The sequence below is a fragment of the Odocoileus virginianus genome, chromosome 8 (assembly GCF_023699985.2).
Source record: "Odocoileus virginianus isolate 20LAN1187 ecotype Illinois chromosome 8, Ovbor_1.2, whole genome shotgun sequence".
Classification (NCBI taxonomy): domain Eukaryota; kingdom Metazoa; phylum Chordata; class Mammalia; order Artiodactyla; family Cervidae; genus Odocoileus; species Odocoileus virginianus.
In genome coordinates, this window is record NC_069681.1 from 79,354,912 (window position 1) to 79,382,789 (window position 27,878).

General features: G+C 39.8%; 1 long non-coding RNA gene across 19 annotated transcripts in view; it reads right to left on the reverse strand.

Moving 5' to 3' along the window:
* Positions 1–27,878, reverse strand: part of LOC110127127 (uncharacterized) — a 603,755-nt gene that overhangs the window by 327,233 nt on the left and 248,644 nt on the right. For all 19 annotated transcript variants that reach the window (XR_011489164.1, XR_011489153.1, XR_011489154.1 and 16 more), the window contains one exon: positions 14,018–14,111. This is a non-coding gene — a long non-coding RNA (uncharacterized lncRNA). The remainder of the gene's footprint in view (positions 1–14,017; positions 14,112–27,878) is intronic.

A 27,878-nucleotide genomic window follows, 5' to 3' on the forward strand; every position in this document is an offset into this window, starting at 1 on the left:
GGGGACATAATTCAACCCATGATAGTCATGCTTTCTTTTTATAATTATGAACCTAAAATTTAAAAAAGAAAAAAAAAACTATATCACCAAGCTCACAAGTCGTTAGGTGATATAGCTAAAATTGGATCCCTGGGTCTCTGATTCCAAATGCTATACTTTCTCCCTTATAATCTGCTGCTACTATGATACCTAAATTGTGTCTAACTGTTTATTATTTATAAACAATGCATTATCTCACTGAATTGCATGAGAAACGAAAGGCTGGTATTACTCAAGGAACCACTTGGCCAATTTGATACGTCTCTACTTTGAAACTCCTGAGGCAGGAGAGGAGATTCTTCTAGAATTCTCATCAGCTTACTCTCTACCCACAACCCTTACCCACTAGCTGGACCTTAACATTGAGGATGCAGAAAAAGGTCATTAGACCAAAGTTTGACTCTCAAAAGTTTTCCTAATTTTGACTGCAGCTCAGAACCAATTTCATCTAAGGAATAAGCATGGAGATTCATCATAATGTTGCTCCCAATTTATCTGAGTCAGACCTCAGGTACCAGCTAAATCTGAGAGTAGATGGATGGATCTAGAGAAGAACGGATGTTCCTGAGTCCCCCATACAGTCAGCCTAAGAGAAAAGAACCTGTTCCCATCATTCAAAGCACTTAAATAGCCCTTGTGTTTTAAATTCTTAAAGTACTACTTTTTGAAGGTTAAATGTAAACAAGAGTATTTAAATTCCTATTTACAGTTTCTTAATGGCAACCCACTCCAGTATTCTTGTCTGGAAAATCCCATGGACGGAGAAGCCTGGTGGGCTACAGTCCATGGGGTCTCAAAGAGTCGGACACTACTGAGTGACTTCACTTTCACTAAAAACAAACAGAGCAAGACTAAAAGTGTGTTAAGAGACATACAGATGGATAACAGGCACATGAAAAGATGCTCAACATTGCTAAGTATTAGAGAAATGCAAATCAAAACCACAATGTGATATTACCTTAAACCTGTCAAAATAGACATCATCAAAAGTCTACACTGTTGATGGGAATGGAAATTGCAGCCACTATAGAAACATATAAAGTTTCCTCCAAAAACTATAAGTAGAACTACCATATGACCTAGCAATCATGAGAGATGATACAGAGACTGTGGCTTAAATCACTCAGTTCTGGAGTGCTTTATCACATAGCAACATATAACCTGTAATATCATTCTTTGTTCCCCACCTCCACTCCACAATTCTGCTTCCTTTTGTATTATTATTATTTTTAATTGGAGGACAATTGCTTTACAATGCTGTACTGTTTTTTGCCATGCAGCAACATGAATCAGCCATAAGTGTATAGATAATCTGTGCATGCTCAGTTGCTTCAGCTGTGTCCAATTCTGTGTGACCCTATGTACTGTAGCCCAGAGAGCTTCCCTGTGCTTGGGATTGTCCAAGCAAGAAGTGGGTTGCTGTGCCCTTCTCCAGGGGATCTTCCCAACCCAGGAACTGAAACCACGTCTTTTACATTTCCTCCGTTGGCAGATGGGTTTTTACCACTGGCACCACCTGGGAAGCTCATATACAGTCCATGGGGTCACAAAGAATTGGACACGACTGAGTGACTAAATATACATATATATATATGTGCTTGCATAAATACATATACTTAAATATATATATATATCTAAATTTACATATATATATATATATATATATATATATATATATCTTCCCCTTCTTGAGCCTCCCTCTTACCCACCCCCCAATTCTAACTCCGATCTAAGTTCTGAAAGTTAGAGCTACAAAATCAGTTCTTTCCTTCCCCTCAATGTAAACATTTATACTATAAACTCAGGCATCTGGAAAAAACTGGTCGCAAGGTTTTAATGTTGTTTCTGCTCTTTTCATCAAGAAATAAATAACTCTAGTATGATAATTTTTTCCTCCTGTTTATATGCAAATTGTTTAAGAACTGAATTGTTCCAGTTGTTTGCAATTGCTTCCATATTATCCCAAAACAATTCAAAATTCAAAACATGCAATAAAACCAGTGATTTATTGGTCTCACATTTCTTTCCTCTCAGAATCCATCAAACCAACCATATTTCTTTGAATTTTTCATTTGGAGGAAGGGACAGTCTGTCTTTTCCTTTGTTCTTTTCTTGGCTATTAAACAGGATTATTTGCCAGTTTGATAACTGACATCTAAAGGCATCCTTCATTTATTAAGAAAATAAAATAATCATCAGTCTAGGGAAAATGCAGAGGAGAAGGGATCACATTTTATAATATCATGGTCAGTGTAGGTGGTTGAGCTGAGATGTGTTTATTAAATATCTGAATATAGATGGATGCCTTTAAAAGCTAATTTTAAGATGAAGAAATTGTTGCTTATCCTAATTGCCCTCTAGAAAGTGACTGCATGTGATTAATAGGAAGGGAAAAAGTGGGGGTGGGTTTGCAATGTGACTCCTCCCTATGACACTCCCTATTCCATTTTTAGTAAAATCAACTGAAATTATAGGAAGAAAAAAATCTTCACACTGTAAAAACCTGTCCACATTAGCTCTTTACAACTCAGAGAAGCATAATCATTTAATGCAGTGTTTTCAACAACAAAAAATCCCCACCTTCAAAAAATGTTCATTTACCCTTGAAATTGTTTTTGCTATCACCGCATGATGAATTCTGAAGCAAGGCTTGGATATATGTTGAGTCAGTGTTGATTTAAACACAGATCGACCTCCCACCTAGCCACCATCTTTGAGTTGTTGCTAGAAATGAAAGAAGCTGGAAGGAAATGATAAAAATCTGCCCCCCCTACCCCCGCCCAAAGAACTAATTTTCCCTCTGCCCAAATTGCTCCTAAAGAACAGAAAATCAGTCCCTCCCCCACAGAATGTGAAGTAATTTGATTTAAAATGACACATGAAAGGTATTGCTAAGGGAACATTTTCTAAGTTTTTGAATTCTTTTCTACTTCTATCAAATGCATCCTTCTACAATAAGAAAAGGCCAAAGTTATGTCTTACACTGCCTTACACTCCTCAGGAGCTTCTCCCTTGGCCTCAGCGTTTGGAGCTGGAGATACTATTTGTGGAATGAGGCTGAGGACATGAGCCAAAATGAATTTCAGGCTTGCCAGAGCTTACAATCTTAATGCAAATTCAACAATTAGCAATGCCTCAGCTGTGAAAGCTGGAAAAAATTCCACACATCAGATGGTGAGAGAGGCTGGTGGGGAAAAGCACTTCCATTTTACTGTTGTCATCCTGTCATCTCCTAACTCCATGCATAACCTTGAAAGCAGACCTGGGCCCTACAGGTTATAAACTCATTCCGGTGGTTCCAGAAAGGCAGCATCCTCACTAATCCAGACTAGAACTGTAAATGTGTAAAAAGGCTAAGTAGAGAAAGAATTTTAAACTATAAGAAACACTGTATCATCAGCTTCAGAAAACCCCTAGGTTAATGAGTGTCACTAGTTCAGTATCACTGAACACTAAGAGGATCCAAATATACCAAGTCAGAAGAAACAGCTCTAATGTGTCCTTGTCAACCTGAACCGCTGAGTGAGTGTTGCTCTGTAAGAAGGCACTTTTTGTTTGTTTCCTGAGATGTTTGCTGCTGCTGCTCCTGCTGCTAAGTCACTTCAGTCGCGTCCGACTCTGTGCGACCCCATAGATGACAGCCCACCAGGCTCCCCTGTCCCTAGGATTCTCCAGGCAAGAACACTGGAGTGGGTTGCCATTTCCTTCTCCAATGCGTGAAAGTGAAGTCGCTCAGTCATGTCCGACTTTGCGACCCCAGGGCTATACAGTCCTTGGAATTCTTCAGGCCAGAATACTAGAGTGGGTAGTCCTTCACTTTTCCAGGGGATCTTCCCAACCCAGGGATCAAATCCAGGTGTCCCACATTGCAGGCTGGATTCTTTACCAGCTGAGCCACAAGGGAAGCCTTAGAAATCATCTAGAAACCAAAGAACATTGGGTTTCCTTGCCTTCATCTTCCCATATTGGTCTTTTTCTAGAGAAAAGAAAAAAAATATAGCTGCAGTTGTACAAGTGAACACTTCCACTGGAAAGAATACAATGATACAGACCATTGAGGGGAAATATCAGAAATTCTAAGGACTTCACAAGCTAAACACAATTATTCATTCCTTGTATGGTTTCCTCCCAACTATTTTCTTCCTATTCACATTGTCAATTGTTATTTTTAATATTTAATTTATTTATTTATTTGTGTGCCCTGTGTCTTAGCTGCAGCATGTGGTATCTAATTCCCCAACCAAGGACTGAACCCGTGCCCTCTGCATTGGGAGCATGGCGTCTTAGCCACTGGACCACCAGGGAAGTCCCACCAATCATTACTGATGGTGCAAACTTTGTGACCATGCCCCAAACTAAGAATCACATTCCATTGCAACCTGTTAATCAGTTACCTCATTAAACAAAAATGCTCCCAATTGTTCTCTATCAAGCATCTATTCTGCATGTATCTTGGTTTGAATTCCTTCCAAAGAAAAGTCGGGGGAAAAATCTTGAGTACAAGTAGCTTACTTAGGAAATGATTCCAGGAAGCAGAATATAGCTCAGGGGATGTGAGCCAAGGAAGAGGGAAAAGCCAGATGCTTGAGGGAGAAAGCCCTCATTGTGGTCGGGAACCACCCACCAAAGTTGGGTAAGGGATGCTGACGGGGCTCCAACTATGGTACCTGCCGTGGCAGTTCCTGAATTCCACCAGATGCTCAGCTGTGCACATAGTAGGGAATTGAGCTTTCTGAGTGAACACTCAAGTATTCTCTCCCTTTTATGCTCTCATGAAATGTGATCCTTATTTGTATCCTTTCCCAAAGTCGACCTTTAACCCAATCATTCATATACACATCTTTTCACCTGTACGAAAAGCTTCCTGTCTCCACTCTGCAAACACTTGTTTTGAACCCAATTATCTCAGTGCACTTCTCTCTCTTACGCACTGTCAAGGCAATTTACTTCAAATGAGCAAATAGCTTCAGCTCATGGCCCTTGCTTTCAAATCTTGAAAAAGAAACTAGGATATCTTTTTCAACCAGAGGGATACATCAAGTATTTTTTCACAAGTTTAAAAAATGTTTAATTTTTCAGATTCACGGTGTTATTTTCTACATCTTTATTTACATAAGTAAAAATTAAACCTGTCCCTTTGTATATTAGCCTCCTTTTCAATCAGCAAATTTGAGGGCAAGAAATTTTATCACAGCAAATTCTGTTGATTTTATATCTAGCTCACAATTGGCACTTTGTGAAAGGCCATATAGAAACAGAAAAAAAGAATCAAGCATCATCCCAAAATGTGAACTATCATCTTAAAACTCATTTTATCTTCCATATTAGACAATATCTATCAAATATTCTTCTTTCCACCACATCGTCTCCTTCTTATAACCCAAGATGGTTTATTAACCCCAGTTTTGGGCAACTGTACCAAAATCCCCCAAAGACTTTTCCACCCAATGGAAAAATTAACTGTCATTACCAAGAATATTGAGGTGTAGATGTGTGCCAGGGATTCGGAAACATCATTTCTCACCTTCTGTCATGGCTGAAGTACCACATTTTCTAAAACCCAATCAACAGCCTTAGGTTTTGATGTGCATGTACAATAGTGTCTCCTGTCTGATTCATATTTGTAATGAACCTGCTTTGGGACTGCTGGCAATAAAAGGGACATAATCCTTAAGTAGGTGTCAGAGAAGCTCAACTAATTTATGTGACAGGACTCAATCTCAAGCAAAGGTTTAATGAGAACCTCAAGTTGTATGAAGTGTGCCTGGCATCTGCCTATCCCTCTGTCAGGAAGAGCAGAGGAATACCTTATGTAAAGAACATAAATCCAGATTTCTTTAACTGATATGGATGAACCTAATAGAGAATAAGGGGGAAGAGCAACAACCACCAAAAAGACTAGTGCAGCAAATATTAATCCATTATACACTTGCTGGTTACTGTAATAACTTCTGAACGTTCCCCAAAAGGGAAGCATGACATGGATAATGTATGTGCCTACTGCAAGTAATCTTCCAAGCATGAATGGCTGAAGGATTATAATTTCCTTCCACCGGATCATCATAGGTGTCCCAGAGGTCATACAAATAACCAGCATCCTTTTATCCTAAACACTACCAAGCCAAGGTTGCGATATGAGCCTATTAAAATCTGGTTTAAAAAAGAATTTTATTTTGCCCGTGATTTCATCCATTAATTGCAGAATGCCTTTTAAAGCCTTCTGCCGAAGACAAAGAGACCTTCAAATCCTTTCTCTGAGAATTAAAGCTTTCATTTAAGGATTCCAGATGGGCTGTATTTTAAGTATAAAAGTTCAAATACTTTTAACCACCAATAGATGAAAGGAATTTTACCCAGTTATGTTGCACAATTGCCACCCAGTAGTTCTTCAATCCTGGCCAAATTGAGCATCAATTTAAATTAGATTTAATCGTGGGACCCTTGACAATCACAATCAACACAAGATATTAGGGAGTTTAGGAAATGGGTCTATTAAATGACAATTAAAGCTGTCAGCCTTCCAGAGCTTATTTTCAGTTAATTTGATCCCTAGTAGACAGCCACATTCAACTGCTGTAAACAAAGAGGTCTGTTTGAAAGTGCAAGCTGAGATGGGAGCTGGTTCCTTAGAACCTTGGTTGATGGCATATTTCACTTCCAGGTTCAGGTAGCTCCATCTGTTACTCAAAATAAGTGACTTCAAAATAACTTCCTGTGCAACTACTGAAGTCCTCCTAAAAGTCCTAAGAGAGTGTGGGGAGTGGCTGGCTTTTCCTTTTTGTGTAAAGTCACATGGAAATTCTTCAGGGTCAGGTGCTCTCAGTCTGGCACATATTAAATAGTGTGTTTACCTAGAATGTGCCTGAAATTGACTATGGAAAGTCTTAGATTATCTATACCCTTTAATACAGTATTTTCACTTTCAGGGATTTATCCTAAAGAAACAGATATCTGCACATAGAGTTATGAACAGGCATGTTTGCTGCAGAATGAAACGAGGATAAAACATAGAGTAAGTTTAGTTTTGGCTGCTCCTCTCACCCTGTTCCCTTTAACCCTTCCCATGGGCCAGACCATGTTTCTCTACCTTGAAAACTTCTTCTTCAGTGTCACTTCCTCCCATGAATTTGCATGGAGAACCAGCCAATATTTCCAAATCCTGGGCTTTTCTCCATCAAAATATGTCTCCCATGCCCTTAGGTTCATGCCCTCTGCAGTCTGCCCAGGCCAGAAAATTAGATACATTTTTCTTTCTGAGATGTTAATGGATTTATATTACCTTCTAGAAGCAACATGTTATATTTTAAAATGAGATCCTCCTGAAGACAATGCTATCAACTCAAAATGGGATTATAATGGGAATTTCAGTCTCCGAATAAACCCAGTAGTTTGTATGATTTAAAAGTCCTTTTCAAATACATTTTCAGGACATGTACATGTGCATATGTGTCCTACTTTACTCATTTTGATTTATTGTGAAAAGGCATTCATGTTTATTATATTAATAGAGCGTGTGGGAAACAAGAAAAAGTAAAAGGAAGGTGAAAATCATCAATATTCCAGACCACACAGAAATGACATTTTTAACATTCTATTGTGCTTCTTCCCAATCATAGTCATATGCACTCATTTATTTTCTGGAGTCATGATTACAGCATATGAACAATTTTTGCATTCTTTTTTTCACTTTACTATTTATTTGACAATTGTCAAAATAGCTTTATTCCAAAGACATCGTCAATGGGGCCATGCTACATGCTAAGTCACTTCAGTCGTGTCCAGCTCTTTGTGACCATATGGGCTGTAGCCTGCCAGGCTCCTCTCTCCATGGGATTTTCCAGGCAAGAATACTGGAGTGGGTTGCCATGTCTTCTCTAGGGAATCTTCCCAACCCAGGGATTGAACCTGTGTCTCTTATGTCTCCTGCATTGGTAGGTGGGTTCTTTACCTCGAGCACCACTTGGGAAGCCATACTTCACAGTAATTCACCCTTTTCTTCAGTCATTATTTTTCCTGCCAAGAATACTTTAAAATTTCGGCTATTCTTTCTGGGCTTCTTATCTATTACAACCACTACATTAAATTGAAATTGATTTACCGTATTTAACTGGTAAGTCAATTTCCCAAGATAAAAGCACTCAAATTCAGTTCTGGAACAGGGAAAGGACTGAAATGTTTTAAAACAACATGGATGCAGCCCATGCAGGACACTGGCAGGAAATCAAGGTCACAGTCTGTCATCGGGGTGAGAGCCTCCAATGGCCACAGCAAAATATCTTCCTTTTTTCCCTCAACCCTCTCTTCACTCAACTCAGCCATACCCACTTCCTTGTCTCCCACTTTAAAGGTGCAGGAAGACTTGGAGACTCATAGTTATTTGTGATCTGGGTAGCAATTCACGTTACTACCTGGGCTGTTTTTTCCTAGTGTTGCCCCTGACCAAGTGACAAATGCTATGTAATCCTACTTGGTAACTGATAATCATTCTTATTACAGCTTCAGATTAAATAGAAAAAGTACAGCCATTTTTTTAAGGAAACAAGGTGGGAAAATCCAGCTTTGTTCTGAGTCAGACCAATTAGGCACACTTTTCAAATAATGTTCAAAGAGGACATTAAAAGGAGAAAGGGGTAGGAAGGGGTGTGGAGAATTTTGTAGACCACAGTTGATTTGAGTGTTTTGTTTGTAAATAGCATGTTATTTTACTAATGGAGTTGAATTACATTTAACCACTCTATAAATGTTGGTTTGTATTCCATTTAAACATGTTATAAAGAGCTTTCAGCTATTTTTGAGCAAGACTGCCCTGCCTATTAATAAACACTTAGGTGGAGTATCAGATTTCCAATAACTAACAATATGATTATCTACCCAGAGACTTGGAAAGGACTATATTCACAATGTCTTATGATTGGCAAGTTTGCTGTCTTTGACATGGAATACTAAGCAAACACTGGGGGAAGGGGTTCCTTTTCCCTACCAGTAACTGCTAACCCGCCTGGCAGCGTATGCGGCGCCCTGAGCTGCCTTGTGAAACAGAACCTGCTTCTCAAAGGGGATGCAGGGAGATGGGGACATGGGATTCACCAGAAGTCAGAGCTTTTTCTGAAGTCTTGGCAGTTATGTGACTGTTGTCATTTTTCTTATTGATTGCCACACCAGATCTGTTCAGCCTTGTAATAAAAACAGATAAAGGGGGTGACCAAATCAGAATAAAAAGGAAGAGGGAGCCAAAATGGTTGAGAATATGCATTATTATCCTCATAAATGATACACAGCCCAGTAGAATAAAATGAATGGTACGTTTCTTTTTCCCATTGTCTTACATCAGGAAAAGTCTGAAGTGGTATAGACTCTCCATTTTTTTAAACAAATAATCACCAATCTATTCTATGTTTAGCAGACATCCTGATTTATTTTTTCATGTTCTGTATTTCTCCATAAAGAGATACCTGTTAGAAATGTTACCATACATATACCTGCTAAAAGTATTATTCTTATGCTTTCATTAATCATCTTATAGTGCTCTCAGAATGGAACTCATACATATAGGGAACTTACTTATTGTGAAGTTCTTACCAAAATTTATAATTTGTATTCGATATGAGGAAAAGACAGCCTCAAATTGAGGGACTTTTTACAAAATAACTGAATGATATTCTTCAAAAGTCAGGAAAGATAAAGACTGAGAATTGTCCCAGATTGGAGACTAAGAAATCAGCAAAACTAAATATAATGTGTAAACCTGGACTGGATCCTAGGTCAGAAAAAGAATACTAGTGGTACAATTAGAAACATTTTTGTAAGGTCTGTAGATTAGTTAAGAGTATCCTATGTTAGTTTCCTGGTTTCAATTATTAAACTAAGATTATGTAAGATGTTAACATTAGGGGAAGTAAGGTGAAGGGTATGTTGAAATTCTTTGTACTATTTTGCTACATATTTTGTAAGTCCAGAATCCTTTCAAAGGAACAGTTAATTTTTTTAAAATTAAAAACAAATCTGAAAATCTAGATAATTGGATTCAGTGCATATCTGCAAGGAGTTGATGCATTTCTGAGAAAAAGAAAATGGAGATTTCAAGTTGCTTGCATTTACATAAGATCAGTGAATAGCTTGAGCATCCTGGCATTTTAATTAAAGAGAGAATGAGACCCACGAAGGCAGAAAGACACACAGTTAAAGACATCTTATGATGGCATGTCGGCATTGACAAAGCATTTCAGGACTTCCTCTTGGAGTCACACCAAGGAGGTGATCACTGTCCTTGTCACAGCCATGTCTGTGCTACAGAATCAAAGGCAGGCTTTTCTCTGATTGGTTGGGTCAGGCTGCTAATGAGGCAAAGGTCGTGGATTGGATCCGCTCTCAGGGCCTGTGAGTGTCACTCTGTCTCCTGACATTTCTCTGATCACAGAGAGCCAGGTGTGACAGCTCAACTGCACCAGCACAAGGCTGGCCCTACTGCGGAGAAATAATGAAGACCCACACCCTCCCTGAGGTCACCTTTAAACATAACAGGCATACTTGAATAGAATCCCCATCATCTAGATATGTTTCTAAAAATAACTGCACCAGGAAAGGGATCCCTTATTAGAGTCACTTTTCCATATTTAACCTATAATTAGGAGACCAGGAAGGGTGAAGCTGATTGGCCTCCAATGCAATTCACTAACACAGAAATTCTTGAGAGCCACATTACCTCCTTAGCAGAAGCATGAGCTAGCTTTAAAGGCATGAACTCTGTTTTAATATCACTTATGCAGCCACCAAAGAACATAAAGAATGGGGCTGCTGACCTTGCTCCTGACAGACATTTTCGGTTTTCATGTTCCAAAAATTATCAAGAAGGGGCTTCTGTCAACATGACTTTTCCTGAGTCTCTTGTGTTTACGAGGAGAGCTTTCCTGATGTATTCAGGATTTCAAACTGGAAGGTAAGCATGAAGATGGAAACGTCTTTGTTTCAAGTATCAGTGTGTTTTAGAGACAAAAGCAGCTAAGAAATCAGAACAGATTTAAGCATACGAATTGATTTCATTATCATAAGCAAATACAGCAATTTGAAAGAAAATTTACTTGTGTGGTAATTTTTAAGTTAAAAAAAAATCATTTAGTGGGCTTTAGTCTCTTACACCTCCAGTTAGAAGAGCTGAATCTATACTAAGTGAAGTTACCCCTTTGAAATTCCTTTTCTATTTTTTATTTTATATTGGAAAATAGTTGCTTCCCAGCGTCTTCCCTGATGGCTCAGCAAGTAAAGAATCCACCTTCAGTGCAAGAGACACAGGAGACGCAGGTTCGATTCCTGGGGTAGGAAGATCCCTTGGAGGAGGAAATGGCAACCCACTCCAGTATGTTTGCCTGGAAGATTTCATGGACTGAAGAGCCTTCTGGGCTACAGTCCATGGGTTTGCACAGAGTCAGACACGACCGATGTGACTTAGCACACATGCAGGTGTAGTTGCTTTCCAGGTGCACTAGTGGTAAGAAACTTGCCTGACAATGCAGGAGACATAAGAGACATGGGTTTGATCCCCTGGAGGAGAGCATGGCAACCCACTTCAGTATTCTTGCCAGGGAAATCCCATGGACAGAGGAGCCTGACGGGCTACCGCCCTAAGGTCACAAAGAGTTGGACAAGACTGAACAAACACACCCACATCCGTAGTTGCTTTACAGTCTTGTGTTAGTTTCAGTTGGTAAACATAAAAAGGCTGGGTGACAGGGAAGTGCCTTTGAATGGCGGTGTTCCTCACTCCAGTGCTTTCTCCAGTAACCTATCAATCTTCAGGTCCTCCCAGCATTTACTGGACAAGGTGAAGTTTGGAAATCAGCAACACATACCCGCACCCAAAAACCTTTTAAATCTCTCTTACCTCTCCTAATTATCAGTGTACTCAATAGATGGCAGGAAAATGAGCTGTTTCCCTAGGTTGAGACTTGTTCAAAGTGCCTCATGATAACAGAAATAAAATGAAAACTAGGAACATATTCTCCATCTAAAATTTGTGAAACCATAGCCCACCTGCGCTGAGGAGAGCTGAGGACAGCTACAGAAATCAATGGTAGCAAAACCAACAACTGTGGAATAGAAGGGAAGTAAAATCCCTCAAGACTCTGGAACCACTTGGTTGTAAATATTCCTAAACCCAGGCTTATAAGACAAAGACACCAGCCCATATTATACTCAAATGCTTGTGTCATTTTTAGATGAAGCGATTCGCATTTGGCCACTCCATCTTGATCTGTTTTCCCACAAGCAGATCTGAATAGGCATATCCCTGTGTTCCTTTTTTATAGACTTTTACTGTCCAAAGAATAGACTAATTTCACATTTCTATTGCCTGGTTCCTTTACCAGTACACCAAACATAAGGAACAAATAGTCCAAATTATATTCCTCTCTGGAAATAGTTATAAAAGTTTATGTCACTCCACATATACATTCTGCTAGGAAATCTGGGAGAAAAAATTGCTTACAACAAATTGGTCCATGAAATAAGATACAACATTGCTGTCCCAGAGAAAAGTAGAGAATATGTTAAAGAAAAAAATTTTTCATAACACTTGCTAAAGAATGGTATGAGTGACTTTATACAGGATGATGGCAGTAGGTGTGGGGATCAGTGCAGTGGGATTTTGCAGGAGGAAAGAGGGATCTGGCTCAAGTCAGAATAGAACATGAAGAAGCAGGGGTTTTACAGCCAAGGAGTGAGGTGGAGGTAGTGGTCAATAAATGGAAAATAACTAAGAGGGACGGCAAGTATTGCTAAACTAGCCTACTAGGATTCTTGCTCAAGGCAGGCCATGGTGATCAGATGTCACCTGGGGGATGGTGGGGGTGAGGAACCCAATTAGATATCAAGGATGATCAGATATCAGGGATGGGGTATTCTGGCTAAATCAACTTAGCAGGACTCTTGCTAAAATCGGGCAATGTCAAGACAAACACAGGAGCCCCAAAGTTGAGGCTTAGTTAGGGAGAAGATTCAGAGGAGCCTGACTGAAGTTTGGTCAAGGAGAGACTCTTCATCAATAATGGGAAGTTACCTCCTAATGAGGACCCAGCTTCCTGTACTGTAGGGTGAGCCATGAAGACACAGGAGGAGTCATGACTGCTCTTGGAAAGACAGTAAAAAGCAGTGAGGACCCCTATTCAGGGCCGAATGAACCCCTCCAAATAACCCACTCAACCTCTTTTTTGCCCATGCTTGTATTGGGAAATCATGAAGAATTTCTTTTCATAGTTTACTCTGCATATTCTCACACATTATCTCATTCAAAATAAATCATTTTACAAGTGAGATAGTTGACACTCAGAAGCCAAGGTGAGACTCAAGAGGCCAGGGTGGAGACATGCCCCAGCCTGCAGAGCTGTTCCTCCTCTCCCCATCTCCTGCAGGAGGAGTCTGTTTCCGATCGGCATCCTCGTGACCACAGGCCTACCTCTGCGCATGCAGGCGCCTTAGATCACCTCTCTTTTTTTCTCAAAATCCACAGAATGAACATTTGCCCAAAGGGCTCCTATCAATCCTACCAAAACATCACCTCAAACTGAATGCAAATCATCCATGGCTTCCTAAATGACCCTCTTAATAATTATAATGGCCCTGTTGGAGACAGAAGTAGTTTTGCAATCTTACTTTTAACCATGGTGGCCTATCACCTAAAAGTTCATGTTCAGACACGAGCACATACATTACATTCAAGCTGTGAGAAAGCTTGAGAAGCATCAGGACTCCCTGATCAAGTTTTAGTCTGAGTGGAAAAACTCCACAACATTCAAAACTCCGAGAACCACTATAGTCCTTCTAAGATTGGTTAAATCCATGGATGTAGAACCCACGGATACAGAGGGACAGCCATACTTCAAAATGAAAACACCTGAACAAACAGTAGCTGAGAAAAGTTTCTCTAAACTTTGTTTTAACAGAGCTTTCTGAGAATTCAGCTGCCAGAGATAGACAGAAGACTTACCCTCAGCACCCAGAGAATGGGAGAATTCTGCTGCCACAGATCCCACTCCAGGGACCTTCCAGCCAGGCAGGAGAGTGACCATTCACACCAGCACCTGGATGAGAATTGTGAAAATGTGTCACAAACCTTATCAGAACCTCCCACACTTTCCCACAGAAGCTCTGACCACCAACATGCCCTTATTATGCTGATAGTATATAAACTGTTACCTGTGGCTGTTCAAAGAGATTCTCCTTATAGAATGCTGCTTCATGAATGTGCAATAACATTTTCTCTTATTACTCTGAAGAAAACTCCAGATTGTCAATTAATTCGCAGGCCCCAATGGCCACCATTCAGACCTCACTTGGTCAAGGAAAAGTTTTCTTGCCAGATCTCCAAAATCAACAAGCCACTGAAATGACCCTGCTCCCCCTCACCTCCAGGATTCCTGCCATGTGAGAATAAACCCCAGTTTGTTTAAGCCACTATTGGTTGGATTTTCAGCAACTTGAAGCAGAAAGAAGAGCCAGTAGTTCACCCTGTTCATTCTTTTTGAGCCAAGATACAAGTGCCCACTCTCCATTCCCCCAAAAGATGGGAAAAGTCATAGTTCAGACTTGGACCCCAGAAGAATCACAAAAGAAAGTGGAACCCTGTCTGGTCAGATCTATATTCCAACTCCTATATATCGCTAATGTAGATCAGTTTCTTACACTTTTTCTTTGCACAACCTATATCAACTCTGGATTAATCTGGTAAAATGAATAAGACATTTTTAGAACACTGCCATGGCTTTCAAAAACCCCTTTATTGTTCAGAAAATGTTTAGTTTGAAAAAAAAAAGCAATTATGTGTTTTCATAATTAAATGACACTCTTTTCCCTAAAGTCCTTGGTTTGTTGAGGGACGTTTGGAGCTAGGTGATGAAGGGTAGATGGAGAAATGCTGAAAAGGCAGATCACCCAGAAAAGTTTCTCAAGAGGATCCCCCAGCCAAAGTCCTCCCCATGTCTGTGCCATTTTTCAGTTTCTGGGGTTTCTAGTGGCCCAACCTATGACACTTTGCAGCAAGTGTCAGTCACAGAGACACGCAGTGTGGCACGGCCACCGGGAGCCATTCCCTAACTTCTCGGGTCCCCACACATCCTCCCTTCTCCAAGGAGAAATCAGAGTCCTTGAGCTGAACGTGTGTTTCTGCCAGAGTTAGCAGGAGAGGAGGAGGCAGCGGTGGGAGTGAGCTGAGTTCTAGGCCAGTGGGCTGAAAGAAGCAGGATGGAAGGATGGGAAGTAATGAGCACCACCCCCAGACCTGTGTCCCAGTAGGAAGCATTCAGAAACTTTGAGAAACTGAATGGGAACTTCAACTACAAAGCCCAAACCTTTAAATTAACCTGGAAGTTGGCAAGACTCTAATAGAATATTTTCACATTTTAAAAGCTCCATGAAAACTATTTGAACCTCAGTATCTTCATTCACAAAATCAAAGTATGGGAATAAGTGGGTCCTGAGATTCTTCAGGCTCTGAGATCTTATAATTCTATAATTGTATTCATGAGAGGATTTTGGCCATGGCTTTTCAAGTTAAATCCATATCTCTTTCAACAGCCTGAAGAAAGAAAGCTCATGAGTTTGAAAAAGAAATTCTCATATTACCCCCCAATGGAATAGCTATTGCACTTACTTCCAGCCCAACAATTGAGTCTCATAAATCAGCAGGTTCGGTAAATCCTTCTGTAATTTTTTTTTAAAACACACACCATGTACCAAAGACATGGGCTGCATTCAGGATTCAAAGAAAGATAAGATACCGCATCTGCTTTCCTTACTTAGCTTACACCAACAATTTTTCAAATACTTTTTCCAAATATTATTGAATAATGAAAAATTATTGTGACCCTGTAGTAATTATTCTAAGGAGAAGAATCTTCCTTTTTGTTAGCACCACCTGAGGTTGTTAACATAAAAGAGAATTTTCTTATTCCTCTGGCTGAGTGTTTTCGGCCTAGCACCCAATAGCCCATAATGAGGGTGTGGACTGATGTTGGATGAACAGCAGAGCAGAGTATCCCTACCCATTCTGAATGCTTTCTTACACAAACATGAGTAAACATGCTATGAAGGGTTAGGTATTTCTTTGTTGTTGAAGGGTTCAGATAATTTTTCCAAAAGCTGACAGAGGAGAGGAGTGTGAAGGATGGGATCAATTACTATGCCAGTGAGCACCCCACTCTCTCCAATCTCAAAAGGAAGAGGCTCTTCTTTCAAAGGTGCCCCACATGGATGATCCAGTTTCTTCTCTTATTCTATTCTTCTTTCTGTCTCCCCCTTTACATTTCATAACCACGTATGACCTAACATCACGGTCTCCCTCCTTATCTCAGTTCAGTTCAGTTCAGTCACTCAGTCGTGTCCTACTCTTTGCGACCCCATGAATTGCAGCATGCCAGGCCTCCCTGTCCATCACAAACTCCCAGAGTTTACTCAAACTCATGCTCATCGAGTCGGTGATGCCACCCAGCCATCTTATCCTCTGTCGTCCCCTTCTCCTCCTGCCCCCAAACCCTCCCAGCATCAGGGTCTTTTCCAATGAGTCAGCTCTTCACATCAGGTGGCCAAAGTACTGGAGTTTCAGCTTCAACATCAGTGCTTCCAATGAACACCCAGGACTGATCTCCTTTAGGATGGACTGGCTGGATCTCCTTGCAGTCCAAGGGACTCTCAAGAGTCTTCTCCAACACCACAGTTCAAAAGCATCAATTCTTTGATGCTCAGCTTTCTTCACAGTCCAACTCTCACATCCATACACGACTACAGGAAAAACCATAGCCTTGACCAGACGGACCTTTGTTGGCAAAGCAATGTCTCTGCTTTTTAATATGCTATCTAGGTTGGTCATAACTTTCCGTCCAAGGAGTAAGTGTCTTTTAATTTCATGGCTACAGTCACTATCTGCAGTGATTTTGGAGACCCCAAAAATAAAGTCTGACACTGTTTCCACTGTCTCCCCATCTATTTCCCATGAGGTGATGGGACCAGATGTCATGATCTTAGTTTTCTGAATGTCAAGCTTTAAGCCAACTTTTTCACTCTCCTCTTTCACTTTCATCAAGAGGCTTTTTAGTTCCTCTTCACTCTCTGCCTTAAGGGTGGTGTCACCTGCATATCTGAGGTTATTGATATTTCTCCTGGCAATCTTGATTCCAGCTTGTGCTTCTTCCAGCCCAGTGTTTCTCATGATGTACTCTGCATATAAGTTAAATAAGCAGGGTGACAATATACAGCCTTGACGTACTCCTTTTCCTATTTGGAACCAGTCTGTTATTCCATGTCCAGTTCTAACTGTTGCTACCTGACCTGCATACAGGTTTCTCAAGAGGCAGGTCAGGTGGTCTGGTATTCCAAGACCAATACCAAGGTCTGTTATTCTCTTGAAGAATTTTCTAGAGTTTGTTGTGATCCACACAGTCAAAGGCTTTGGCATAGTCAATAAGGCAGAAATAGATGTTTCTCTGGAACTCTCTTGCTTTTTCGATGATCCAGCGGATATTGGCAATTTGATCTGTGGTTCCTCTGCCTTTTGTAAAACCAGCTTGAACATCTGGAATTTTACGGTTCATGTATTGCTGAAGCCTGGCTTGGAGAATTTTGAGCATTACTTTACTAGTGTGTGAGATGAGTGCAATTGTGCGGTAGTTTGAGTATTCTTTGGGATTGCCTTTCTTTGGGATTGGAATGAAAACTGACCTTTTCCAGTCCTGTGGCCACTGCTGAGTTTTTTTAATTTGCTGGCATATTGAGTGCAGCACTTTCACAGCATCATCTTTCAGGATTTGAAATAGCTCAACTGGAATTCCATCACATCCACTAGCTTTGTTCGTAATGCTGCTTCCTAAGGCCCACTTGACTCCACATTCCAGGATGTCTGGCTCTAGGTGAGTGATCACACCATTGTGATTATCTGGGTTGTGAAGATCTTTTTTGTACAGTTCTCTGTGTATTCTTGCTACCTCTTCATAATATCTTCTGCTTCTGTTAGGTCCATACAATTTCTGTCCTTTATCTCCTTATCTCAGGATATCCCAAATCCTCTAACAAATAATTATTTGTTATAATAACTGACTCTAGTCAGTTCATTAGAAACTTTAGTCAATTTGTTAGAAACTGACTCTAGTCAGTTTCTGCTTCTTGGAAATTTCACAATTGTAGGCACCCAGTACATAGCAAAGCTTTCTCCCAGACACAATTTTTGCTGGCACATAAACTGAAAAGAGGGTTCCCTAGCCCCACTTAGGAAATGAGGAACTCACGATCCTTGGATTTAGGTTGATGATGAAATTTTATCTAAATACAGCAGCAACGCCCCCATCCTGAAAAGAAACATAAGTGGACTAACTTCCTTCCACTGGCCATGTGTACTTGCCCTAATAGTATTACTTTAAGAGTAAAGGTTTACATTTATCCACCACACTGAGAATAAAGAGATAAGCAAGCAGATATTAATAAACGGACAGAAAAAGGAGTGACTCCATTTAATGAGAGTGAGAAACGCTTCACAATGTGATATTTAACTTCACATATGAAAGAAGTTCACCAGGCACAGAGGTGGTATAAGGATGGAAATTCTGAGGTCATATTTCAGGTAAGGGGAAAATATGAGCAAGGCACAGAGGCATGAATATGTCTGGTGTGTTAAAGACATTAAAAGGTAGTCATTCTAAGAGTATTTTGGGAATCATAGACCTGTAGCTTCCTTCCTAGTTGCTGCTCTACGAAAAGACTTTTGAAGGCTCAGACAACTTTTGAGAAGTAACAGTGGGAGACTCTGAGATGGTCCCCAGCTAACTTTATAAACATCCTCCTAATGTTAAATGAAGCTGTCTAGAGGATAACAGAAGCAGAGTCAGAAAGGGAAGAACAAAGCCATGTGCACTGCTGTTTGTACAGACTATGTCCCAAATAAATTATAAACTTCAGTTCTATCTGTCATTCCATGGCTTCTTAAAGTGAGTAATTCAATCTGACCCTTATTTTCCACAAACCAATTTAAGCAAAAAAAAAAAAAAAAAAAACAGTTATCATGGAGTTACTCCACAGGAAGCATGAGATCCTGCAAGGATAAAGTAATTACAATACAGCAGGATAGCATGTAGAAGAGATCACTGATCGAGAAGAAAGACTGAAAAGTGCCAACGGAAAGGTATAATCTAAGAAATGAGAGATGATGTCTAAATAGAGGCATCAATGAAGGCTTCCTGAGGGAAACAGTAAGCTAGGTCATGAAGACTGGGAAGGAGTTTGGCAGGTAAAAATGTAGAAGGAAGGCAATTCAAGAAGTAGCATGAGGTTGGAAAACCATAGTCATGTATAGAGTGTCCTGTGAAACTTCTGGAGATGATGGAAATATTCCATGCTTACACCGTCCAGTACAATAGTTACAAGTTACATGGGGCTGCTGAGCACTTTAAATTTAGCTAGTGCAACTGAGGAACTGAACTTGTCATTTAATATAATTTTAATTAACTTAACTAGCCACTGTGGAAATAAACAAAGACCAACCAAACAAGAACAGGCTAAGTCTCTTTACACAGAGTTTGCTCTAACAAGGGAGTCAGACACTGTCAGTCTGCACACTACATTTTATAGAGGCTCAAAGGCAGGCAGCGGAGCAGGAAAGCTTTATGGTGGAAAAAAGGGAAGGTTTCAGGTGTGCCCTGGCTGGCGGCTGTCAGCCTGGGGAAGGTGCAGGCATTTAGAAGTGGTGCAACCTATGTCGTTGGTTAGGGGTACACAGTTGGCTTTCTCTGATTTGTCCTATGCTGGAAATGGACACAAAAAAGAGAGAAACTGTCAGTTATGAGTCAAGTCCTGGTTTGGGGGGGCACTGTTGTAGGGGTTATTGTCCAGCTTCCTGGAGTGTTGCTAGAGATAGAGGTTTGACATGTAGACAACAGGCTGGTTACAGTAGATCACGGGCTGGTGTTCTGGGCTATCTGCTGCAGATGGTGTGTCAGAGTTCTATTGTCATATGTGGTCTTCACATCTGTATATGCATTCTCTCACCACTAAAGGCTAATGACTGCAGCATCAGACGGTGCAGTCCTGTAGCAACAAGAGATTTGCTTTGGTGGAATATAGGATGTGTTTCCAGAAACGGTAGGAAATAAGGCTGAGAAGAAAGAGAGAACACCAGAATGTGGAAACCAGTGTGCCAGTCTAAAGAATTTGTATTTGTTTTGTTACATCAATAAAGTATCATGGAAAATGTAAGAGCTGGAAGCTACGTGACCACAGATTTGTTTTATATGGATTAATCTAATTTTAACATGTAAAATGGAACTGAAAAAGAAGTTACTGGAAATAGGTCAACATACTTTCATAGTCCAAGCAAGAGGAAGTGAGGCTGCAGGATGCTAGACATGTGAATGAAAAGCAGTGAGCAGGGGCAAAAACAATTCGGATGCACTACCTGGAGTTCTTGAAATCTGATTGGATATGAGGAATGAAAACACAAGATGCTTCCCAATGACTTTTGAGCCCAGAGTATGTGGAAGATCATAGATCTTTTAAGGACTAAGAAAGTAAAGAAATAGCAAGGTTGGAGAATAGGGCAAGGAGAGGGAAAATGATGAATTTGGGTTTCAGACTAGTCAGCCTCAACAGACTAAAAACAAATAAAAATTAGGAAAAATAAGTCAGAAGAAGCCAAAAGAAAACATACATTCAAACAAGAGAAAGAACTCCTGAAAGATTACTAAATAGATATGCCAATCAAAAATTACATTATTTAATGGGGAAGGTCCCCTAGAGAAGGAAATGGCAACTCGTTCCAGTATTCTTCCCTGGGAAATGCCATGGATGGAAGAGCCTGGTGGGCTACAGTCCATGGGATTGCAAAAGAGTTGGATATAACTTAGCAAATTAACAATAAACAACAACATTCAATAAACAATTATGTTCAGTTCAGTTCAGTTCATTTGCTCAGTTGTGTCTGACTTTTTGCGACCCCATGGACTGCAGCACACTAGGCCTCCCTGTCCATCACCAAATCCCAGAGCGTACTCAAACTCATGTCCATTGCATAGGTGATGCCATCCAACCATCTAATCCTCTGTCTTCCCCTTTGCCTTCCACCTTCAGTCTTTCCCAGCATCAGGGTCTTTCCAAATGAGTCAGCTCTTCACATCAAGTGGCCAAAGTATTGGAACTTCAGCTTCAGCATCAGTCCTTCCAATGAATATTCAGGACTGATTTCCTTTAGGATGGACTGGTTTGATCTCCTTGCAGTCCAAGGGACTCTCAAGAATCTTCTCCAATACCACAGTTCAAAAGCATCAATTCTTCTGTGCTCAGCTTTCTTTATAGTGCAACTCTCACATCCATACATGACTACTAGAAAAACCATAGCCTTGACTAGATGGACCTTTGTTGGCAATTATGTATTCTACTTCAATCCACAGATTATGCTTAAGACACAGTTTTCAGATGGTCTCAATTAAATTAAGAGTCTGTTCAACATAAACAGCAATATCAGGAGGGTTTTTTAAAATTTTTTTTTGTTTTTTTAGATAAAAGACCTGACTTGGCTCTCTGTTCTGCTTGAGTTTTATTAGTTGATTAAAATAAATAAATCTAAACAAATGTTCTTAGTAACATGCTCTTACAACCTTTGTAAGAGGACTCCCACACTTTTCAAGAGATTGTAATCAAGGAAATACTGGTTTCACAGAAGAGACTGAGTGCTCATCAAGGCTTTGGTGTCAATTAGTATCTCCTCTTCCTGGTTAATCAGTCTCATTTGGTTCACAGAAACTTTTTTTTATTCTCATCCCATTGTATCATTTTTTCTTGGTGCTTCTGTGGCAAAGGTTATTCAAATCCAAGCACACCAGCGCCCTGAGTAGGTGATACTCAACAACCAGGACCCTTCCTATTAGCCACTTTCCTGCAGCTGCCATCCGTCCAACATCTCACATGGGAACTGAGCAGTGAGGGGTCTGGTGGTTAAAAGGCAGTTGACAAACCTGACAAAGATGCCCTCCTCCCAAATGACCACCACCATGTGAGATCTCAGAAGCCAGAGAGTCGTGTTCAGTTCAATGCCACCTTTGAAGTCCCTCACACAAAGGGGTCCCTCAAACCACTTTTGCTGAATCAATCACTAAAACAAAAAGGGGGGGCAGTCTAAAAAGCAAGGTGAAAAACTTGACATATGCTACATCCTCAAGGATCATTACATCCTTCATTTAAGTACTTGCTGAGTGCAAACTACAGGTCAGACAGTAGTAGCCCACTGCCTGATATACAGAGAAAAATACAGACCCCGTCTTCCAAAAATACTTTAAATTAAAATCTTTCTTATCTGTGTTTTCATGTAAAGTTGACAACTTATCATGCTTAATTCCTATGCCATTTAATACGCAGCACTGCACTGCACTTATGCTCAAAATCTTTATTAAAAAAAAAAAAACCAACAGTGTTGAAGGATATCACTGTCACTTCTCAGGAATGCCAGGTCCTTTCTGTTTGTCAGCTCTCTCACTTTAGCAGTTTAAACAAGAAGATTTGATTGAAAAGTAAAAACACAACTCAGTTATTTCATACTGAGGAAGTAAACGTGATAGTTTAAAGAACATTTTTTCTAGTCTCATAACAAAATCCAAACAAGCTAAAAATCAAATGCAAGTTCTTTGTTTCAATAATCCCCCCTTAAAAAAATGAATCTTTACAGACCAGACTATATAAGTTAACTAACATGAAACTTTCAAACTTAATTTATTCTTTAAAAGAAAAATTTTATTGGAGGATAGTTGCTTCACAATGTGTTAGTTTCTGCTGTATAGTGAAATGAATCAGCCACACGTATACATATATCCCCTCTTCCTTGGATACTCCTCTCATTTAGGTCACCAAAGAGCATTAAGTAGAATTCTCTGTTATCCAGTCAGTTCTCATTAGTTATCTATTTTATATATAGTACTGTATATATGCCAATCCCAACCTCCCAATCCATCCCACCCTCCTTCCCCCATTGGTATCCACACATTTGCTCTTCTAACTTCATCTTACCTTAAATCAAGATTCTCTCCAAAATCAAACAAACAAAACAAAAAACCTGGATATTTAATCAACTGGTTTCAAAAATACATAAAGGAAAGTAATTAAGGTATACTGATGATAACAAATGCATAATAATAAAATTGTGGTCACTTATCTTCAGTTGCCTTTTCTTTTCACAGCCTGAATATTTCACAGATAAAAAGCAGTCATAAACAGGATTTGGTTTGAATCTGTGACTATACATTTTTAGAGCAATTTTAGTTATCACTCATGTAATATATGCAAATCTGGAGTTGAATACAGCCTCAGGTGTTAAAATTCTTATTCTCAGCCTTAAGGAAAGTATTAATGAACCACAGTTCTGATTGCTAAAGCCAAAGTAAAATATCTCACTGCTGTAGTGATCTAGAAACCAGTAGTTCTAGTTGAGTATTTTCAAAATTCCAAAGGAGCCTCTAAAAATGGATATCATTCTGAAAGCAATGATCCAGCACCATCCTCAGTGGTAAATTTTTCTCCCTGGGATTTTTGCCAACCTGGAAAAATATCACTACCACATTCAGATAGATTTATTTCCAATAGATAAATAACCCACATATGGGAAAGTCACCTAATGCTATACCGAGCTCTCAGACTCTCCTCATCACTCCACTCCCTCGGATTGCATTTCTTGGAAGCAGAACAAGACTTAAGGAAGTCTCAAAGCCATTGCGTGCCCCTTCTGCATGCTGCTCTGCCCTTCACAGTCTCTGCTTCCATCCTCCTTACAGTCCCATCATATGAATAAATGCTTATCAAGCTTCCTAAAGAAAGAGGTCAGCACTTTCAAGAAACATCATGTCTGATGAGGCCAAGAACAGTGGACATTGGGTTCATTCTTATTTCAAAGAGACTATCTATCTGAAGGGTTCTGGCAAGCATAACAACCCTACTCAGGCCAATGTAGTCAGAAAGGAGATTTCATCAAAACACCAGGGAGCTCACAGAATAGAATTAGGAAGATCGTAAAACCAGCCTGGAGGATATACATATGGAAAAGATGCCCTCTTGCACAGGAAGGAGCCATCATGAAAACAGTAACAAGGGGATTGGAGAAACAGGCCAGCACCCCCACCCCCTTAGACTAAGACTGGCCAGCTAATGTGGACCCTGATTCCTCTCAGCTGCATTAACTGTGACCCCAAGCCAGGGTGGCTCTGATATCTGTACCAATCCCAGAAGAGCAGTACAGTGACAATATAAATACCCAGGACCTAGAATGAAAACTGACATAATGACCAGGCTCAGAACTGAAGCTGTCCAAGGCACAAAGAAGTCCAAGGCAAAATTAACAAAGGCTGATGACTCATAAACTTGCAGTAAAGGAAGCCAGCTCTGCCCTTGTTCTTGATTCAGTAGGGGTCCAGGGGTGTAGGTCCTATGGAAGTTAAAAGAGCAAATACTGAGAACACGTCTGATTGGCAAGCATTCTGTTGAGGTGGGCTTTTTGGAGGTGGGGAGATATTCTAACTGGTCTTCAGGTATATGTGACAGTTCCTTGTTGGCTACAATGGGGGTGGGGGGTGTAAATGTTCAATTTTGAGGACACTTCAAAAGAGAAAGAGTTGTTCAATGTCAGGGGCAGTGGGATTTCTATTCTGCCCATTATGTAGAACAAGACAGGGTGGAAAGGATGGAGGGGTGCTTTTTACAGCAATGGTCCTTGTGGCAAGCTGACTCCCAGGACAGGCATTTTCTCAAAGTTTAGGAGAGAAACTGGGTCAGGAACCAAGGGAGGCCCCGTGTGGCACAGATACAAACCAGAGAAAGCGGGTGCAGGGTAGCACTGACAATTGTTTTCCAGCAGTTTTCTGCCATCTCAGCTGAATTTTACTAGTCCAACTGTAGAAACAGCAGCTATCCACAGAAGAGTCTGGGTTTTCAGATCTCCCAAATACAGTATTTCTATCACTGGGATTGTGAGCTTCTGGTCATCAGAACTGCAGATTGCCTTTGCATTGTGTTTCCTCTATGCAATCAGACATTAAGAACTCTGACATGAAAATAAGGATGATACACAGAACACGTGCTATGGACTAAATGTTTGTGTCCCTGCCCAAATTCGTATTTTGGAACCCTAATCACTCAATGGGATGGTTGTTGGGATGTGGGGCTTTGGGAGTTAAGTAGGATTAAATGAGGTCATGAGGGTGGACTCCTCTCAAAAGGTATTAACGCTCTTAAGAGTCAGGAGAAAGACTGCTTCTCTCTGCTCTCTGCCACTAGAGGACACAGCTGGAAGTCTGCAACCTAGAAGAGGGCTCTGGCTAGAACTCGACCATGCTGGCGCCCTAGCCTCTGGCTTCCAGGCTTCAGAACTGTGATAGATAAACGTCTGTTGTTTAAAGATCAGCCAGTCCATGGGGCTTCTGTTACCGCAGCCGTGACTATGTCCCTAACATAGCAGTAAGGCTACTGTTAAAAGGCATTGGGCAGCCCCTGAACCTGATCCAACAATACAAAATTATAAAATTGTTCTCCAAATTGGCCCTACAGCACTGTGCCTTTCAAGTTAATAGCTTAACCTCTATCATTTCTTCCTATACCACTGTAAGGGTATATATGTGTGTTGTGTATATGGGCACACACTAGATTGAGGATCCAGGTTGGAATGAATAAAAAGAAAAGAAAAAGAAAAACTAAGAAGTTTAGAAAACATTTGGGAAAAAGTCTGTGCTTTCTACATAGCCTGATGTAAATTTTATGTAAATACATATACTTGGCACCTTAATTTAGCTTTCAGTAAAAACCAAGTGATGACCATTACTTTGAACATTCCATTAGCTTTTCACCATGTTCCTTATGAAATTACCTAGTCAACATTCTCATGCAAAATTTATCTTAAATGCTTAGTACCAATCTCTTTGATTAAGTGCCTCCTAACAAAAGCAAAGAAGAGAAAAAATGTTGTTCAATCTATCCACTTGTTTAAATTAAAATCAAACGTCTGGAGTAAAAGTATCTTTAATAAAATACTTATCACACTGAGAGCTTTAAATACCAAATATCACTGTGTATGAAACACCCACATCTTTGAAAGAAAGGACCAACAAAACCCTACCATGAATTCATCAGGAGTTAATATATAGTTTTAATGGTATTTGTGTATTTTTTCTGATATTTTCTGAAAATGCAGAAGGGAGTGTTAATTTTTCCAAACACATTTTCTTTTACTTACCAACAAAAGTTAGTTTGAACAAAGCAGCTTTTCATTTTTTTCTTTATTAAATTCACACCTGTACACAAATTGCCCTTCTCATTTGTAGTTTTGGTGTTCTGATTTTTGTTGCTTTCTCTTTGTTGTTTTGCAAGTCCATAATTTGATGGTTGCCTTGGTAATATAAAAGTGGATTCAAACCTTCTCAAAGGATAACCATCTCTATGCCACATTATATATTGGATTTCATTCAGGTGTATTCTCCTTTCTATTTTTTCCCTTTGTGAAATTCAAAGTTACTCCTTCCTTTGTCATCCTGATTTCCATTTTCTAAATACTTTTCTAACTGCCAGTATGTCTTTATTCTATTCAAATGAAAATTGAGTCCATGATTTTGTATGCATTTGAAAAATACACATTTGCACTTGCTTTTTAACCAGTATGGTGACTGGGCACCGTGTTCCACCTGCACAGACATCACTCACACCTACTATGTCTGATAGCTACCCTAGCAGGGGTCCCAGGAGGACTAAGATCTGGGGTGTAGGGCAGTCAGGAACCATGGGGCTGGGGAGCACCTGGTGAATTCCATTGAGCCATTAGGCAGCACTATTCCTTAGGGTGGCAGAGAGTTTCTGCTGCAGTGGCTGGTCCAATCTCTCCCTCTTCCGTGGGTCAATGTGTAAAGAAGCTATATCTTAAATGTAAAGTGTAAAGTCTCATAAATATAAAGAGACACCAGGTGCAGATTTGTAATAAGGGCTGAGTACTTAGAGTGGAAACTGTCCAGAATCAGTGCTATAAATGACTCAGATTGTCAGCATACTAGATTGATGGAGTTACAGAATTTTAATGCAGGAACTTGGGGTAATTTTACTCAGGAGTTCTTTCTTAATCTATAAGAAACCTATAGGAGATCCCTATATTTCAATAGGTCAAACTGTAGTGGGATCAAGCACCACTCAAATTATATGAAAATTTTAGGCTGCAAGTGTGTGTGTTTCTCCAAAAAACAAAAAACAAACAAAAAAAAAACACCTTTTTTTTTTTTTTTTTTTACATTCTTATAGAGGCCTATAACAAACAGATCTTGTTGCAGTTTGCATTTAGTTTAGGTGATAAATTATATGGTTTTCCTACTTTTGACCAACAAAAGGATAAAAATGACTGATTCGGTCCAACCTTCCATTTCCACACAAAAGCTACCTTGCTATTTATTATTTTATAGCAGAAACTGTCAAGACATAAAAATTTATGAGACAAATTTATTTGAAAAAGTAAGTTGTAGTTTAATAACACAGATATGAAAACAAAGCAAAATTATTTAGGCACCACTAAGATAAATATTTTAATTACCAATATCAGCACTGTTGCAAAGTTAAAACATATTCTTAATCATAAGAAACAACTTGCTTGTGGCAGTGGTTCTGGGATTAATTAAAAAATGAGGGAAGTCCACTTTGTCATTGCAGTTCAGAAATGTTATTCTTTCAAATATCTTTTTAGTTTAAGTTAACAGATACCAATTGAGCTTTGACCATATATCAGACACTGTACTGGGTTCTATGGGAAGACAAGGATGAACAAGGCCATAAGTAGGCCTTTAAAGATATTAGGGTCTAACAGG